Source organism: Callithrix jacchus, chromosome 4, assembly GCF_049354715.1.
Source record: "Callithrix jacchus isolate 240 chromosome 4, calJac240_pri, whole genome shotgun sequence".
Classification (NCBI taxonomy): domain Eukaryota; kingdom Metazoa; phylum Chordata; class Mammalia; order Primates; family Cebidae; genus Callithrix; species Callithrix jacchus.
The window spans coordinates 114,500,252-114,517,701 of NC_133505.1; the positions used below are offsets into that span (position 1 = coordinate 114,500,252).

At 38.6% G+C, this 17,450-nt stretch overlaps 1 protein-coding gene and 1 non-coding gene across 6 annotated transcripts in view; both read left to right on the forward strand.

The window, feature by feature from the left end:
• Positions 1–17,450, forward strand: part of AFG1L (AFG1 like ATPase) — a 251,443-nt gene that overhangs the window by 111,247 nt on the left and 122,746 nt on the right. The gene's annotated exons all lie outside the window — the stretch shown is intronic.
• Positions 992–1,097, forward strand: LOC118153301 (U6 spliceosomal RNA). The gene has a single exon (XR_004742556.1). It is a non-coding gene; the product is annotated as a U6 spliceosomal RNA (small nuclear RNA).

Here is a 17,450-nt window from a genome sequence, read left to right on the forward strand (position 1 = left end):
ATTGTGCTGCTATGAACATGAATGTGCAGTTATATTTTTTGTCTAATGACTTTTTTTCTTCTGGGTGGATACCCAAGAGGGGGATTGCTGGATCAAATGAAATTTCTACTGTTAATTCTTTAGGGAATCTCCACACTGTTTTCCATAGTGGTTGTACTAGTTTACATTCCCACCAGCAGTGTAGAAGTGTTCCCTTTTCACCTCATCCACACCAACAACTATTATTTTTTGATTATGGCCGTTCTTGCAGGAGTAAGATGGTATTACATTGTGGTTTTGATTTGCATTTCCCTGATCATTAGTGATGTTGAGCATTTTTTCTTATGTTTGTTGGCCATTTGTATATCTTTTGAGAATTGTCTATTCATGTCCTTAGCCCACATTTTGATGGGATTTTTTTTTCTCCCTAACTTGTTTGAGTTCCTTATAGATTCTGGATATCAGTCCTTTGTTGGATGTATAGATTGTGAAGATTTTCTCCCACTCTGTGGGTTGTCTGTTTACTCGGCTGACTATTCCTTTTGCTGTGCAGAGGCTCTTTACTTTAAGTCCCACCTATTTATCTTTGTTTTTACTGCATTTGGTTTTGGTTTCTTGGTCATGAAGTCTGCCTAAGCCAATGTCTAGAAGGGTTTTTCTGATGTTATCTTTTGGGATTTTTTGGATGAAACATTTTAAAAAGCCGTCCAACAGAATGTATCCTCATCCCTAGAGGATGTATTTCTTGGTGCCTCAACTGCTTCTGATGTCTTTTCTCACCTAAAAAGAAAATAAAAATACAGTGTACAATACAGAGCTCAACATTGTCAGTAGAGACGGAAAGCCTGCCATTGTTAATGTTCTTTGCAACCAGTGAAGATGTTCTGGTGATGCTACCGTGCTGCTTACTGACCATGAACACATTAGTTTTTCATTGTATTAATGATGTCATGTTTTTTCCTTTTTTCCCGTTGAGTACTTGTATGTGAATACATATAAGCAAATGATTGCTGCGCTTGCTTGGAAGCACATATATTAAAACTGGAGAAATACAGAGAAGATTAGCATGGCATCTGCACAAGGATAAGTTTTATTTAAAAGACATAAAATAAAAAAAAAAAAAGAAAATGATTGCTTATTGGTAGCATATAAAGTCAGGAATGATGGCGATGCTTAACAACCACAGATTGTCCACATGGGTGGCTGTGATAGTGATACCTTCTCTTTCTGATGGTTAAATTTACACAGTCTTTGTTTTATGCACAAAATCATTTAAAAATTGTATAAAATTACTTTTAAGTGATGTATTTAAGTTATATATGGAATATAAATGAATTTCATGTTAAACCTGGGTCCCATCATAAGATATCTCATTATATATATGCAAATATTCCAAAGTCCAAAAATATTCAAATTCCAAAACACTTGTGGTCCCAAGCATTTTGGATAAGAGATACTCAACCTGTATTGGTATGTTTTAAAATAAGTCCTTATACTCAAGATAATGATGGTAGAGAAACTCTCTGGAATAAATTGAATTTCATTTATTGTTTTAATCTGACTGGCAATGATTAAAAACGAGGAAAAGGACTGGGCGCAGTGGCTCAAGCCTGTAATCCCAGCACTTTGGGAGGCCGAGGCAGGTGGATCACGAGGTCAACAGATCGAGACCATCCTGGTCAACATGGTGAAACCCCGTCTCTACTAAAAATACAAAAAATTAGCTGGGCATGGTGGTGCGTGCCTGTAATCCCAGCTACTCGGGAGGCTGAGGCAGGAGAATTGCCTGAACCCAGGAGGTGGAGGTTGCAGTGGAGCAAAACTCTGTCTCAAAATAAAAAAAAAAAAAAGGAGGTAAGATGGGAAAAAAGGAAGGAAAGAACCAAGAAAGAAAGAAGGAAAAGAAAGTGATATAAATGGTCTTAATTTTCTATTTAACTCAGATATTTTGTGGAGAAGAGACAATTCAGCATCTGTAAAGTCTATGTGACATCTGTATTTGTGGTTTTATAAATTATGTGAATACATTTATAAATTCTAAGTTTCATTCAACATTACCAAAATATGGACTTCAAGGGACAACACAGTGAGACCCCATCTCTTAAAAAAAATGCTAGAAATAGTATCTTGTTTTAAAAACTGTTAGAGAAGAACTTCCTTAATCTGATAAAGAGCATCTACCAAAGCTCAGTAAACATCATATTTGATGGTAATATATTGAATGCTTTTCCACTTTGGTTGGGAACAAGGCAAAGATGACTTCCCACTTCCAGTCAGCATACTTTTAGAGGTCCTAGTCATTGAAATAAGGCAAGAATAACAAATGAAACACATAAGGAATGGGAAGGGAGAAGTAAAACTGTCTATTTTTGCAGAATACCCTGTTTACAGAGACATATCTTTAAAATCTTCACACAAGCTCATAGAACTCCTAATGTGAATTTAGCAAGGTTACAGGTTACAAGGTTAATATGCAAGTATCAATATTTTGTATATACTTGTAGCAAACAATGAAATTTAGCAAAAAAAAGAAGTTGAAATATTTCACAGTTGCATCAAAAACCTAAACTAATGAGCAATAAATTTAAGAGAAAACCTGTGATACCTCTGCACTGAAAACTAAAGAAAAATTGCTAGACAAAATGAAAGAATACCTAAATAAATGGATCAATGTATTATTTTCTTGGATTGAGTGGAACATTTAATATTGTGAAAAATGTTACTTCTTCCCAAATTGATCTATGATTCAATGCAATTACAGTCATAATTTCAGCATGCTTTTTTTTTTTTTGGTTGTTGAAATTTACCAGTTGATTCTAAACTTTATATGGAAATTAAAAGCACCTTGAATAAACAAAACAAACTTAAGAAAGAACAATGAAGTTGAAGAGCAAATAAACAATTGCTGATTTCAGAACTTACTACAAATATATTATAATCAAGATGTTTGAAAGTGGTATAAGAATAGACAAATCAATGGAAAAGAATGGAGAGCCCAAAAATAGATACCTACTTGTATGATCATTTGACTTTTTGACAAAGGCACCAAAGCAATCTATTGGAGAAGGAAATGGTGCTAGAATAATTGGATATTAATATGGAAAAGATTAACCTTTATCCCTACCTCACATGATACACAAGAATCAATTTGAGATGGATCAAAGACCTAAGCAAAAAAGCCAAAAGTATAAAGCTTTTACAGGAAAACACTGGAGTATGTCTTTATGACTTGGAGGTAGACAAAGGTTTCCTAGAGAATTCACAGAAGCAAATACCTTAAAAAATAATTAATTAGATTTAAACAAAATAAAAAAAAACTTCTAAAATCACTTTAAGAAAATGAATAGGCAGGCCAGGGTATGATTTTGAACATGGACATCTTTGAGTGACTAGTCATCACATGTAAAAATGCTCAACTTCATTAGTTATCAGACGAATGAAAAAACACAATGAAACCTCACATTACACACTCACTAGAATGATTAAAATGAAGAATACTTTCAAAACCAAGTATGTTGAGAATGTGGAGCAACTAGAACTCTCATACACTGTTGCTGAGAATGTAAAATGTAAAATAGACTATGGAAAAAAGGTCTGGCGTTTCTTATACAATTAAACATCTGTCTACCCTATGACCCAATAGCCAAATTCCTAGCTATTTGCCCATAGAAGTGGGAAAAAAGTTCACACAAAGACTTGTACAAGAATGGTTAGGGCAGCTTTATTTTTAATAGCTGGTAATTAGAAACAACCAGGTATTCATCAACCGAAGGGTAAGTAAACAAACTATGGCATGTTCATAAAGTTTAATACTACTCAAAAATAAAAAGAAATGAGCATGTAACAACATGGATGAATTTCAGAAACAGAGTGAGGTAAAGAAGCCTTATACAAAGGAATGTATATTCTATAATTTCATTTTTATGATTTGCTTTGGGGATAATGGCAGGTATCTTTAACTTATGACAGTCTGGCTTCAGGTGATTTTATTCCACTTCTTAGCATGGTATAGGAACCTTACAGCATTGTGCTTTCATCTCTGCTCCCAGCCTTTGTGCTGTTGTTTTCATATATTTTACTGCTGCATAAGTTATAAATCCCATGATATACTGTTATTATTTTTGCTTTAAATAGTTCATTATCTTTGTTACTTTTTAAAAAAATTATTAAAATTAAAAATAGAGATGGGCATCTTGGTATATTGCTCAAGTTGCTCTTGAACTCTTGGGCTCCACCTCAGCCTCCCAAAGTGCGGGGATTACAAGTGTGAGCTGCCAACAACCCATTATCTTTTAAGGGGATTTCTTTAATAATAATAAAAAGTCTTGTATTTACTCTCATAGTTAGCATTTCTGGTGTTCTTCATGCCTTTGTGTATTCCAGGGTTTCATCTGATATTTTTCTGCCTGAGGACTTCTTTTTAACATTACTTGCACTTCTGGTCTTCTGGTGATGAATTCTCTCAGCTTTTATATATCACAAAAATTCTGATTTTAAAAGATATTTTTACAAGGATAGAATTCCTGGCTAATACTTTTGTTTTCCCTTTGAAGATGTTACTCCACCATCTTCTGACTTGCATTGTTTCCAGTGAGAAGTTGCTCTTATTCTTCTCTCCTCCCCTCTATGTAATATATCTTTTTTTTCTTCGCTGCTTTATAAGAGTTTTTTCTTTACCAGTTTAAAGCAGTTCTGTTATAATATGTCTTGGTATAGTTTTCTTCATGCTTCTTATGCTTGGGGCTTATTGCCCATCTTAGATCTGTAGGTTTATAATTTTCATCAAGTTTGAAATCTTTTGACTACTATTTCATTACGTATTTCTTTCTTTTTCCTCCCTTTCTCTTTTTGGGGACTGAAATTACACACATGTTAGGCTGCTAACAGCTCACTTATTTGCTCATTTATTCTGCCTTTTTTCCTCTCTGCTTCATTTTGGATAGTTTCTGTTTACTTATTAGTCTGTTTTCATGCTGCTGATAAAGACACACTTGAGACTGGGCAATTTACAAAAGATAGAGGTTTAACGGGCTTGCAGTTCTACATGGCTGGGGAGACCTCACAATCATGGCAGAAGGCAGGGAGGAGCAAGTCACATCTTATGAGGATGGTGGCAGGCAAAGAGAGAGAGCTTGTGTAGGGAAACTCCCCCACACAATACCATTAGATCTCATGAGGCTTATTCACTATCATGAGAACAGCATGGGAAAGACCTGGCCCCATGATTCAATTACCTTCCACTGGGTCCCTCCTATAACATGGGAATTCAAGATGAGATTTGGGTGGGGACACACAGCCAAACCATATCAATTACTATATCTTCAGGTTAACCAAAATTTTCTTCTTCAGTGTCTAATCTATTTTCATCCAGCATATTTTTCATCTCACGTATTGCAGTTTCTTTTTTTAAAAAAAATACAGAATCTTGATCTGTCGCCCAGGCTGGAGTACAGTGGCATGATCTTGGTTTACTGCAACCTCCGCCTTATGGGTTCAAGCAATTCTCCTGCCTCAGCCTTCTGAGTAGCTAGGACAATAGGCATCTGCCACAATGCCTGGCTAATTTTTTATATTTTTAGTAGAGATGGGGTTTCACTGTGTTAGCCAGGATGGTCTCAATCTCTTGACCTCATGATCTGCCTGCCTCAGCTTCCCAAAGTGCTGGGATTGCAGGTGTGGGCCACTGCACCAGGTCAGTTTTCATCTTTAAAAGTTCACCTTGGGCAGTTTAAAAATATTTTCCATGTCTCTATTTTTTTTTTGAAACAGGGTCTTGCTCTGTTGCCCAGGCTGGAGTGCAGTGGTGTGATCTTGGCTCCCTGCAACCTTTGCCTCCCAGGTTCAAGTGATTCCTGTGCCTCAGCCTCCTAAGTAGCTGGGATTACTGGCCTGTGCCACCACTCCCAGCTAATTTTTGTATGTTAGTAGAGGTTGGATTTCACCATGTTGGCCAGGCTCCTCAAGTGATCCACTCACCTTGGCCTCCCAATGTGCTGGGATTACAGGTGTGAGCCACCATGCCTGGCCACATATCTCTATTAAACATGGTCAGTCTCTCTTCTAGCTATATAAATACACAGAATATAGCAATAATGGTTTAATACTCTTGTCTTCTAAATTTATTATCTTTGACATTGCTATGTCTATTTCTATTGAAGAAGAGTCTTTATGGATCATATTTTCCTGTATCTTTGCATCCCTGGTAATTTTCTTTTTTTTTTTTTTTGAGATGGAGTTTCGCTCTTGTTACCCAGACTGGAGTGCAGTGGCGCGATCTCGGCTCACTGCAACCTCCACCTTCTGGGTTCAGGCAATTCTCCCGCCTCAGCCTCCTGAGTAGCTGGGATTACAGGCACGCGCCACCATGCCCAGCTAATTGTTTGTATTTTTAGTAGAGATGGGGTTTCACCATGTTGACCAGGGTGGTCTTGATCTCTTGACCTCGTGATCCACCTGCCTCGGCCTCCCAAAGTGCTGAGATTACAGGCGTGAGCCACCGCGCCTGGCCCCTGGTAATTTTTTAGTGGATATCAGATCTGTACATTTACCTTGTTAGGGGTGAGATACTTTTGTATTCCTATAAATGTCCTTGAGCTTTACTACCTTTTTTAGAAACAGTTTGATTTTAGGGGGGTTGGGGAGGGGGTATTGCTTTTAAGCTTTGGGTGGCAGGATCAGAGCAGCATTTACTCTAGGACTGGGTTTTCTCACTACTGAGACTAATCCTGTCTCAGTATTCTATATAATATTGCATGAATTATGAGGTTTTCTAGTCTGAGTGGTGGGAACAGGCATTATTCCTTGCCATGTGTGAGCACCAGTGATCATTTCCTCTAATACTTTCAGGCAATTCTTCCCCTGGCCTCAAGTCATTTCCTCGTACATGTGTGCTGATCAGTACTCAGCTGAGGACTCATCTGGGCCCCTCAGCTGGTCTCCAGGTCACTCTTTTCTCTAAAACTCTGCCCTGTGGACTCAAGCCGCCTTTTTCTCCATGGAATTCCATGCATCTCCTCAACTTAGGGAGATTGCCAGGCTCTGCCTGGGTTCCTCCTCCTTGCAGCCTCCTATAAACTTTTCACAGGCACTAAGCTGGGGTAGTTGTAGCTCTCACTGCATTTGTTTCCTATTTTGAGAGATAACTGTCCTTTGTTTTGGTGTCCAATATTTACACAAAGGTATGAATGCTGGGTGTGTGACCATGGAGGGCCACTTTAAAAGTCCTGCCACAGTAAGGATGGCTTGAAGCCAGGCATGGTGGCTCACACCTGTAATCCCAGCACTTTGGAAGGCCGAGGTGGGCAGATCACTTGAGGCCAGGAGTTTGAGACCAGCCTGGCCAACATAGCGAAATCCTGTCTCTACTAGAAACACAAATAGCTGGTGTGGTGGTGAGCGCCTGTAATCCCAGCTACTGGGGAGGCTGAGGCAGGACAGTCACTTGAATTGGGAGGTGAAGGTTGCGGCAAGCCAAGATCACACTACTGCACTCCAGCCTGGGTGACACTAAGACCCTGTCTCAACCAAACAAATAATAATAATAATAATAAATAAAAAAGGATGGCTTGATATAGAATGTGACATTTGAGCAATAGATTGTATAGTATTAGAAAAGAAGGTAGGGGAAAAGTAATAAGCTCATGCTGATGGCTCTGCCTAGAATACTGTTCCATCCACTCTGCTTGGTGTAGCACTTTGCTTATTTTTCTGTGTAGTGCTATCGTTACCTCTCCAAAGCTGCCTTGAACCCTCGAGATAAAATGACTAGCTTCCTGCTCTGAGTATTGTATTTACACATTATGTTCTTCTTTACTTCATCTCATGCTTATGGTCTGGTCGGGTTTGTCAGCTTGGTCTTAAGTCCACTGGTCACAGCATGGTTCTGCAAGAGTCTGCACGTTTTTGCATCATTAAAACCCATGATGCAAATCCTAGGTCTACCAATTACTGCCTGGGAATTCAGCACATTATTTTTAAAATTCTAAATGTCCATTTCTTTATGTATAAAATGGAGGTGAAATTATCTTCTTTGTAGGCTTATTATGATTTATGTACAGTGCCTAGCAAATTGTGTGGTTTCTAGTAGGTATTCTGTAAATCTTGTTTCCTCTTTTTATCTGTTGTTTTCAGTACTCATTTCAGTTAAGGCATAGTAGAATTCATGAATATGTGTTGAACTGAACATCAAGCTATAATATACTATCAAATGGGAACATTTAATGAACTGTACTATCTACAGATTTAGTAAAATGTTGCTTAAACTTTAGTTCTTTTAAAAGAAGCTAAGCTATTTAAACAGCAACAGCTGCTTAAATAGTCTAAAGGTGCTCTTTTCTTTTAGTCTGTCTACAATACAGTAAGAATGTCCTAGAAGGATAAATCAAATTAGTTCCATGTAACGTAAAATTGTCATGTGATAATTTATAGGAAACCTCCTTTAAGACCTGTTTTAAACGTTTCTCTTACTCTAAACCAATACGTACATATATAAATAAGCATTATTCAGCTTCTTGGTTTGACACTTGGATTTTTAAGAAAAAGATCTGCATATCCATGTGCATCTCCAAATCTTTATGTAGGTACTTGCATTTACTTTAAAAATTCTCTTTGCTTGTGTTTCATCTGTGAGTATTGTAGTTACTCATTGCTGAGAATTTAGAGGTGCTTATACCATTTACAAAATGAATGTCCCATAATTCTAGTATTCTGTCTTTTATGACCAAGTGCTGATTTAACTCTGTTGAGATAATTAAGAAATCATAGTTAAGAACTCCTGAATTTAAAATAATATTTAGTAAATAATGACAAATGGTGATATAAATGTATTATAAAATCTTTATGTCTAAGAAAAATAATATTAAATAATATTAAAAATTTTCGGGAGACTCAGGAAGATGGCGCTGTAGGAGCAGCTCAGGATTGCAGCTCCCAGTGAAAGTGCAGAGGGTGAGTAGACACCACATTTCCAGACGGATCTTTATTGCCCACAGACCAGGAGATTCCCAGGCGGAGAAGCCCCACAGGTCACCAGTGCGGCTGTTTCGGCTGGTGCCACAGCACAGCGGCTCTCCATACAAAATACACTGCTCCAGTTGCCCTGTTAAACTGGCAATCGGAGATCTGGGAAGGCAGATTAACACATTCATCTGATTAAACGGGACTTAAACATAAAGCCAGGCCAGGAGATTCCTGGGCAGTGACGTTGTTTCAGCCGGCGCGGTGGGTTGCCGCACGGGAAATCACACAGATCCTGGCACCCTTTCAGCAGGCGACTGGAATACCTGGGAGAGAGTCAACCGTTCAACTTAAAAAAAGAAAAAGGGCTCTGAGGCAGGGAGCCAGGTGGTCAGGCTTGGTGGGTCCCACACCCACAGAAACAAACAAACAAACAAACAAACAAACAACAAAAACAGCAATTGGAAATGCTCAGGTTTGAGAGTTTCATGGCAAGCACAGCTAAACCCAGGATGGTCCAGCTCTGTCGGGAAGGGGTGTCTGCCATTACCGAGGCACTCCACCACTATGGAGGTCGTCTGCCATTGCTGATGCAGCCTGGCATTGCCGAGGCAACCCGCCGTAACAGAGAGAGTCCGCCATTACAGAGACGGGCCACCATTGCCAAGGCAGTTCTAACCACACCCATATAAATAGGACTGCAGGGAAATACACACGGCAGCAGGGTGGAGCCCACGGCAGCAGGGCGGAGCCAATAGCAGCTCAGCAAAGCCTCTGCAGACAGACAGCAACTAGGCTGCCTCCTTGCTGGGCAGGACAGCCCTGGGGAAAAAAAAAAAGCAGCAGCGCAATGGATACGCATAAATAAAGCCCTAACTCCCCGGATCAGAGCACCTGGGGAAAGAAAGGGGGTTTATGAGTTCTGCTGCAGCAGACTTAAACATACCTGCCTAGCAGCTCCGAATGAACAATGGAGCTCACAGCTCAGCACTCAAACTCCTATAAAGAACAGACTGTCTCCTCAAGCAGCTCCCTGACCCCCATATATCCAAAGAGTCACCTCACAAAGGACTGATCAGACTGACATTTGGCAGGCATCATTCTGGACAAAGACAGCAGAAGAAGAAACTGGTAGCAACGCTTCCTGTTCTGCAGCTGCTGCAGGTGATCCCCAGGCAAGCAGGGCCTGGAGTGGACCTCAGCAGTCCTACAGCAGAGGGGCCAGACTATTAGAAGGAAAACTAAGAAACAGAAATAACTTCACCATCAACAATCTGGACGTCCACTCAGAGACCCATTCGGAAAATCAGCAACTACACAGACGACAGGTGGATAAATCCACAAAGATGGGAAGAAACCAGTGCAAAAAGGAGGAAAACACCTGAAACGAGAACACCTCACCTACTACAAGGGATCACAACTCCGCACCAGCAAGGGAACAAAGCTGGACGGAGAATGAATGTGATGAAATGGCAGAATCAGACTTCAGAAGGTGGGTAATGAGAAACTTCTGTAAGCTAAAAGAACATGTTCTAATTCAATGCAAAGAAACTAAGAACCTTGAAAAAAGATTTGATGAAATGATAACAAGAACAGACAACTTAGAGAGGAATATGAGTGAATTGATGGAGCTGAAAAACACAACAGGAGAACTTCACGAAGCATGCACAAGTTTGAACAGCCGAATTGACCAAGCAGAAGAAAGGATATCAGAGGTCGAAGATCAACTCAATGAAATAAAATGAGAAGGTAAGATTAGAGAAAAAAGGGTAAAAATGAATGAACAAAGTCTCCAAGAAATGTGGGATTATGTGAAGAGACCTAATCTACATTTGATAGGTATAACTGAATGTGACGAAGAGAATGAATCCAAGCTGGAAAATACTCTTCAGGATATTATCCAGGAAAATTTCCCCAACCTAGTAAGGCAGGCCAATATTCAAGTCCAGGAAATACAGAGAACACCACAAAGATATTCCTCAAGAAGAGCAACCCCAAGGCACATAATCGTCAGATTCACCAGGGTTGAAATGAAGGAGAAAATGCTAAGGGCAGCCAGAGAGAAAGGTCAGGTCACCCACAAAGGGAAGCCCATCAGACTCACAGCAGATCTCTCGGCAGAAACACTACAAGCCAGAAGAGAGTGGGGGCCAATATTCAACATCCTTAAAAGAACTTTCAACCCAGATTTCATATCCAGCCAAACTAAGCTTCATAAGTGAAGGAAAAATAAAATCCTTTGTGAGCAAGCAAGTACTCAGAGATTTTGTCACCACCAGGCATGCTTTACAAGAGCTCCTGAAAGAGGCACTACACATAGAAAGGAACAACCAGTACCAGCCATTCCAAAAACATACCAAATGCTAAAGAACATCAACCAAATGAAGAATCTGCATCAACTAACGAGCAAAACAGCCAGCTAGCATCAAATTGGCAGTAGCCTATTTACATTTAGCCTATTTACATTTAGGGTTAATATTGTCACAAATAACAATATTAACCCTAAATGTAAATAGGCTAAATGCACCAATCAAAAGACACAGACTGGCAAATTGGATAAAAAGCCAAAACCCATCGGTGTGCTGTATCCAGGAAATTCATCTCACATGCAAGGATATACAAAGGCTCAAAATAAAGGGATGGAGAAAGATTTATAAGCAAATGGAGAGCAAAAAAAGCAGGAGTTGCAATTCTCGTCTCTGATAAAATAGACTTTAAAGCAACAAAGATCAATAGGAAAAAAAGAAGGACATTACATAATGGTAAAAGGATCAATGCAACAAGAAGAGCCAATGATCCTAAATATATATGGACCCAATACAGGAGCACCCAGATATATAAGGCAAGTTCTTAATGACTTACAAAGAGACTTAGACTCCCACACAATAATAGTGGGAGACTTTAACACTCCACTATCAATATTAGACAGATCAACCAGGCAGAAAATTAACAAGGATATCCAGGACTTGAACTCAGACCTGGAACAAGCAAACCTGATAGACATTTACAGAACTCTCCACCCCAAATCCACAGAATATACACTCTTCTCAGCACCACATCACACCTACTCTAAAATTGACCACATAATTGGAAGTAAATCACTCCTCAGCAAATGCAATATAATGGAAATCGTAACAAACAGTCTCTCAGACCACAGTGCAATCCAGTTGGAACTCAGAATTCAGAAACTAACTCAGAACCGCACAGCTTCATGGAAACTGAACAACTGGCTCTTGAACGTTGACTGGATAAACAATGAAATGAAAGCAGAAATAAAGATGTTCTTCGAAACCAACGAGAACGAAGACACAACATACCAGAATCTGTGGGACACTTTTAAAGCAGTCTCTAGAGGAAAGCATATAGCAATAAGTACCCACATGAGAAAAGTGGAGAGATCCAAAATTGATACCCTATCATCAAAATTGAAAGAGCTAGAGGAGCAAGATCAAAAACACTCAAAACCTAGCAGAAGGCAAGAAATAACTAAGATCAGAGCAGAACTGAAGGAGATAGAGACACAAAAACCCCTTCAAAAAATCAATAAATCCAAGAGCTGGTTTTTCAAAAAGATGAACAAAATAGACCACTAGCCAGATTCATAAAAAAGAAAAGAGAGAATAACCAAATAGATATAATAAAAAACGATAAAGGGCAAATCACCACAGATTCCACAGAAATTCAAACCATCATCAGAGAATATTACAAACAACTCTATGCACATAAACAAGTAAACCTGGAAGAAATGGATAAATTCCTGGATACTTGTGTCCTCCCAAGCCTAAACCAGGAAGAAGTCGAAACTATGAATAGACCAATAACAAGGTCTGATGTTGAGGCAGCAATTAAAAGCCTACCACCCAATAAAAGCCCCGGTCCAGATGGGTTCACAGCCAAATTCTACCAGACACACAAAGAGGAACTGTTACCATTCCTTCTGAAACTATTCCAAATAAGCCAAAAAGAGGGAATTTTCCCCAGATCATTTTATGAGACCAACATCATCCGGATACCAAAACCCGGCAGCGACTCAACAAGAAAAGAAGACTTCAGGCCAATATCCATGATGAACATAGATGCAAAAATCTACAATAAAATACTGGCAAGCCGATTGCAACAGCACATCAAAAAGCTTATCCACCATGATCAAGAAGGATTCATCCCGGGGATGCAAGGCTGGTTCAACATACGCAAGTCTATAAACGTAATTTACCACATAAACAGAACCAAAAACAAAAACCACATGATTATCCCAACTGACGCAGAGAAGGCCTTTGACAAAATTCAACAGCCCTTTATGCTAAAAACCCTCAATAAACTAGGTATTGATGGAACGTAGCTCAAAATAATAAAATCTATTTACGACAAACAAACAGCCAATATCATGCTGAATGGGCAAAAACTGGAAGCATTCCCTTTGAAATCTGACACTAGACAAGGATGCCCTCTCTCACCACTCCTATTCAATATAGTACTGGAAGTTCTAGCCAGAACAATCAGGCAAGAAAAAGAAATAAAGGGTATTCATATAGGAAAGGAGGAAGCCAAATTGTCTCTATTTGCAGACAACATGATAGTATATCTAGAAGACCCCATCGTCTCAGCCCCAAAACTCCTGAAACTGATAAGCAGCTTCAGCAAAGTCTCAGGATACAAAATCAATGTGCAGAAATCACAAGCATTCCTATACACCAATAAAAGACTGAAAGAGAGCTAAATCAAGAATGAACTGCCATTCACAATTGCTATGAAGAGAATAAAATACCTAGGAATACAACTAACAAGGAACGTAAAGGACCTTTTCAAGGAGAACTACAAACCACTGCTCGACGAAATAAGAGAGGACACAAACAGATGGAGAAACATTCCATGTTTGTGGTTAGGAAGAATCAATATCACGAAAATGGCCATACTGCACAAAGTAATCTACAGATTCAATGCTATCCCCATCAAGCTACCAATGACCTTCTTCACAGAACTGGAAAAAACCACCTTAAACTTCATATGGAACCAAAAGAGAGCCCACATAGCCAAGTCAATTCTAAGTAAAAAGAACACAGCAGGAGGCATTATACTTCTGGGCTTCAAACTATACTACAAGGCTACAGTAATCAAAACAGCATGGTACTGGTACCAAAACAGAGATATAGACCAATGGAACAGAACAGAAGCATCAGAGGCAACACAACATATCTACAACCATACAATCTTTGATAAACCTGACAAAAACAAGCAATGGGGAAAGGATTCCCTGTTTAATAAAGGGTGTTGGGAAAACTGGCTAGCCATGTGCAGAAAGTAGAAACTGGACCCCTTCCTGACACCTTACACTAAAATTAACTCCAGATGGATTAAAGACTTAAACATAAGACCTGGCACCATAAAAACCCTAGAAGAAAATCTAGGCAAAACCATTCGGGACATAGGAGTAGGCAAGGACTTCATGACCAAAACACCAAAAGCATTGGCAACAAAAACCAAAATAGACAAATGGGACCTAACCTAACTCCACAGCTTCTGCATGGCAAAAGAAACAGTCACTAGAGTGAATCGGCAACCAACAGAATGGGAAAAAATTTTTGCAGTTTACCCATCTGACAAAGGGCTGATATCCAGAATTTACAAAGAATTAAAACAGATCTACAAGAAAAAAACAAACAAGCCCATTCAAAAGTGGACAAAGGATATGAGCAGACACTTTACAAAGAAGACATACATGAGGCCAACAAACATATGAAAAAATGCTCATCATCACTGGTCATCAGAGAAATGCAAATCAAAACTACATTGAGATACCGTCTTATGCCAGTTAGAATGGCGATCATTAAAAAATCTGGAGACAACAGATGCTGGAGAGGATGTGGAGAAATAGGAACACTTTTACACTGCTGGTGGGAGTGTAAATTAGTTCAACCATTGTGGAAGACAGTGTGGTGATTCCTCAAGGACCTAGAAATAGAAATTGCATTTGACCCAGCAATCCCATTACTGGGTATATATCCAAAGGACTATAAGTCGTTCTACTATAAGGACACATGCACACGAATGTTCATTGCAGCACTGTTTACAATAGCAAAGACCTGGAACCAACCCAAATGCCCATCGATGATAGACTGGCCTGGGAAAATGTGGCACATATACACCATGGAATATTATGCAGCCATCAAAAACTATGAGTTCGTGTCCTTTATAGGGACATGGATGAACCTGGAGAACATTATTCTCAGCAAACTGACACAAGAACAGAAAATGAAATACTGCATATTCTCACTCATATGGGGAGTGGAGCATCCCCATATGATGTGAGAATATGGGAGGGGAGCAGTACACACTGTTGTCTATTGTGGGGAATAGGGGAGGGATAGCGGCGGCGGGGGGAGTTGGGGAGAGATAGCATGGGGAGAAATACCAGATATGGGTGAGGGGGAGGAAGGCAACAAATCACACTGCCACGTGTGTACCTATGCAACTATCTTGCATGTTCTTCACATGTACCCCAAAACCTAAAATGCAATAAAAAATCATCAAAAAAAAATTTCATAGCTAAATAATATTTCAGGAGATGGATCTATTTCACTGATAATTAGCATAATATTTGAATTACAAAAAAACTCTTCAATTTAATGACTATGGTCCCTTTTCACTTGTTTTCTATAAAAACCTAAAGGCTTTCAAGCCAAATGATTTCTGTTTAAAATTCTGTTTAGAATACACTTTTCAGAGCATAAAGTTTTGGGTTATATATCCTTGTAAAGCCTGATTTTTTAAAAAGTTCATTCTTTAAAAAATTAAGTCTCTAAGACTTGAAGGCATTGGTATCCTATTTAACTTTGTTGATGAATGGAAATCTTTTAATCAAGAACATTACAAGTGGGCCTTTCCATCTCTCAAGCTCTCATTGTCATTAGCATGTTAAAAGGTGCCTGCTTTCTAAACTGCAACTCAGAGCTTTATATATCCATAAAAATATATTATTTTACAAATAGGACCAAAGTGTTACCTTAACATAGATGAACTTTCATTACTGTAATATCTTAATTTTAATTCTGTAACATTGTGCTCTTTAATAATCACTAATGATATATATGGCTTTTTTTCTCAATAAATTTTTAAAGGGTTTTTTGGAATATAGTTGACATATTGCACATACTTAAAGGATATAATTATTAAAATACAGACATATGTGTACCTTCATGAGACCATTGCCACAACTAATAGAGTGAATATTTCCATCACCCCAAAAAGTTTCTTCTTTCCCCCTTCCTTTCTTTTGTTTCTCCCTCCCTCCCTCCCTCCCTCCCTCCCTCCCTCCCTCCCTCCTTTCCTTTTTTTTGAGATGAAGTCTCACTCTATTGCCCAGGCTGTAGCGAAGTGACACAGTCTTGGCTCACTGCAACCTTTGCCTCCTAGATTCAGTGATTCTCCTGCCTCAGCCTCCCAAGTAGCTGGAATTACAGGCATGTGCTACCACACTTGGCTAATTTTGTTTTTTAGTAGAGATGGGGTTTCATTATGTTGGTCAGGCTGGTTTTGAACTCCTGACCCCAGGTGATCCACCTGCCTCGGCCTCCCAAAGTGCTGGAATTACAGGCATGACCCATCACACCTGGTCTTGTCCTTCTTTTCATCTGTCACTGCCAAACCTGTTGTGCCTTCCCTTAGCAGCTACTGATTAGCTTTCTTTTGCTATAGATTCATTTGCATTTTCTAGAAATGTTTTTATATAAATGGAATCACATAGTATGTACTTACTTTTTGGGTCTAGCTTCTTTTACTCTGCATACTTATTTTGAGATTCATCTATTTTGCTGTGTGTATGAATAGTCTGTACTTTTCATTGCTGAATAGTATTTCATTGCACAGATATGGCACAATTTGTTTATCCATTCCTCTGATGATGGATATTTAGATTTCTTTGAGTGTTTGGCTATCCCAAATAAAGCTGAAGTTTTTATTTTATTTATGAGTACAGCTGCTATAAACATTGAGTATATTTTAAAAATTGTCTGATTTTTCATTTTTACCACTTCCTGCAATCACATCTATCAACTCTTATCATATGCCAATGTTTTTATCCACCTTCCTCAGCAACTTGGAAATTAGGGAAGACTGAAAATATTTAACATTAGACCCATATCCTGCATTTTTATCATTTTACTCATTAGATGTATTGATTATAGGGAAGAAAAGATCTCATTTTGAATCTTGAAATAGAAATAGCCTGACCAGCATTATTTTACCTTTTATGACATTTCTAAATAAAATTTTTAAATATAACCAAATTGAAACCTGTAGTCTTTAATTACCCAAAGAGCTTATGCAAATACTTTCCTTACTATGATGATATTATGGTGAATCTTTTCTAAAGAGAATAAATGTTTCCTAATGACCTTAGTTTATTTCCATAAGCATATGTGGCATTTGAAGTTTATCATAGTTACCAAATTTTCTCTAAAGGAAATATGGAAAAGATCCCATAATGCCATACTTTTTTTTTTTTTTTTGTGATGGAATCT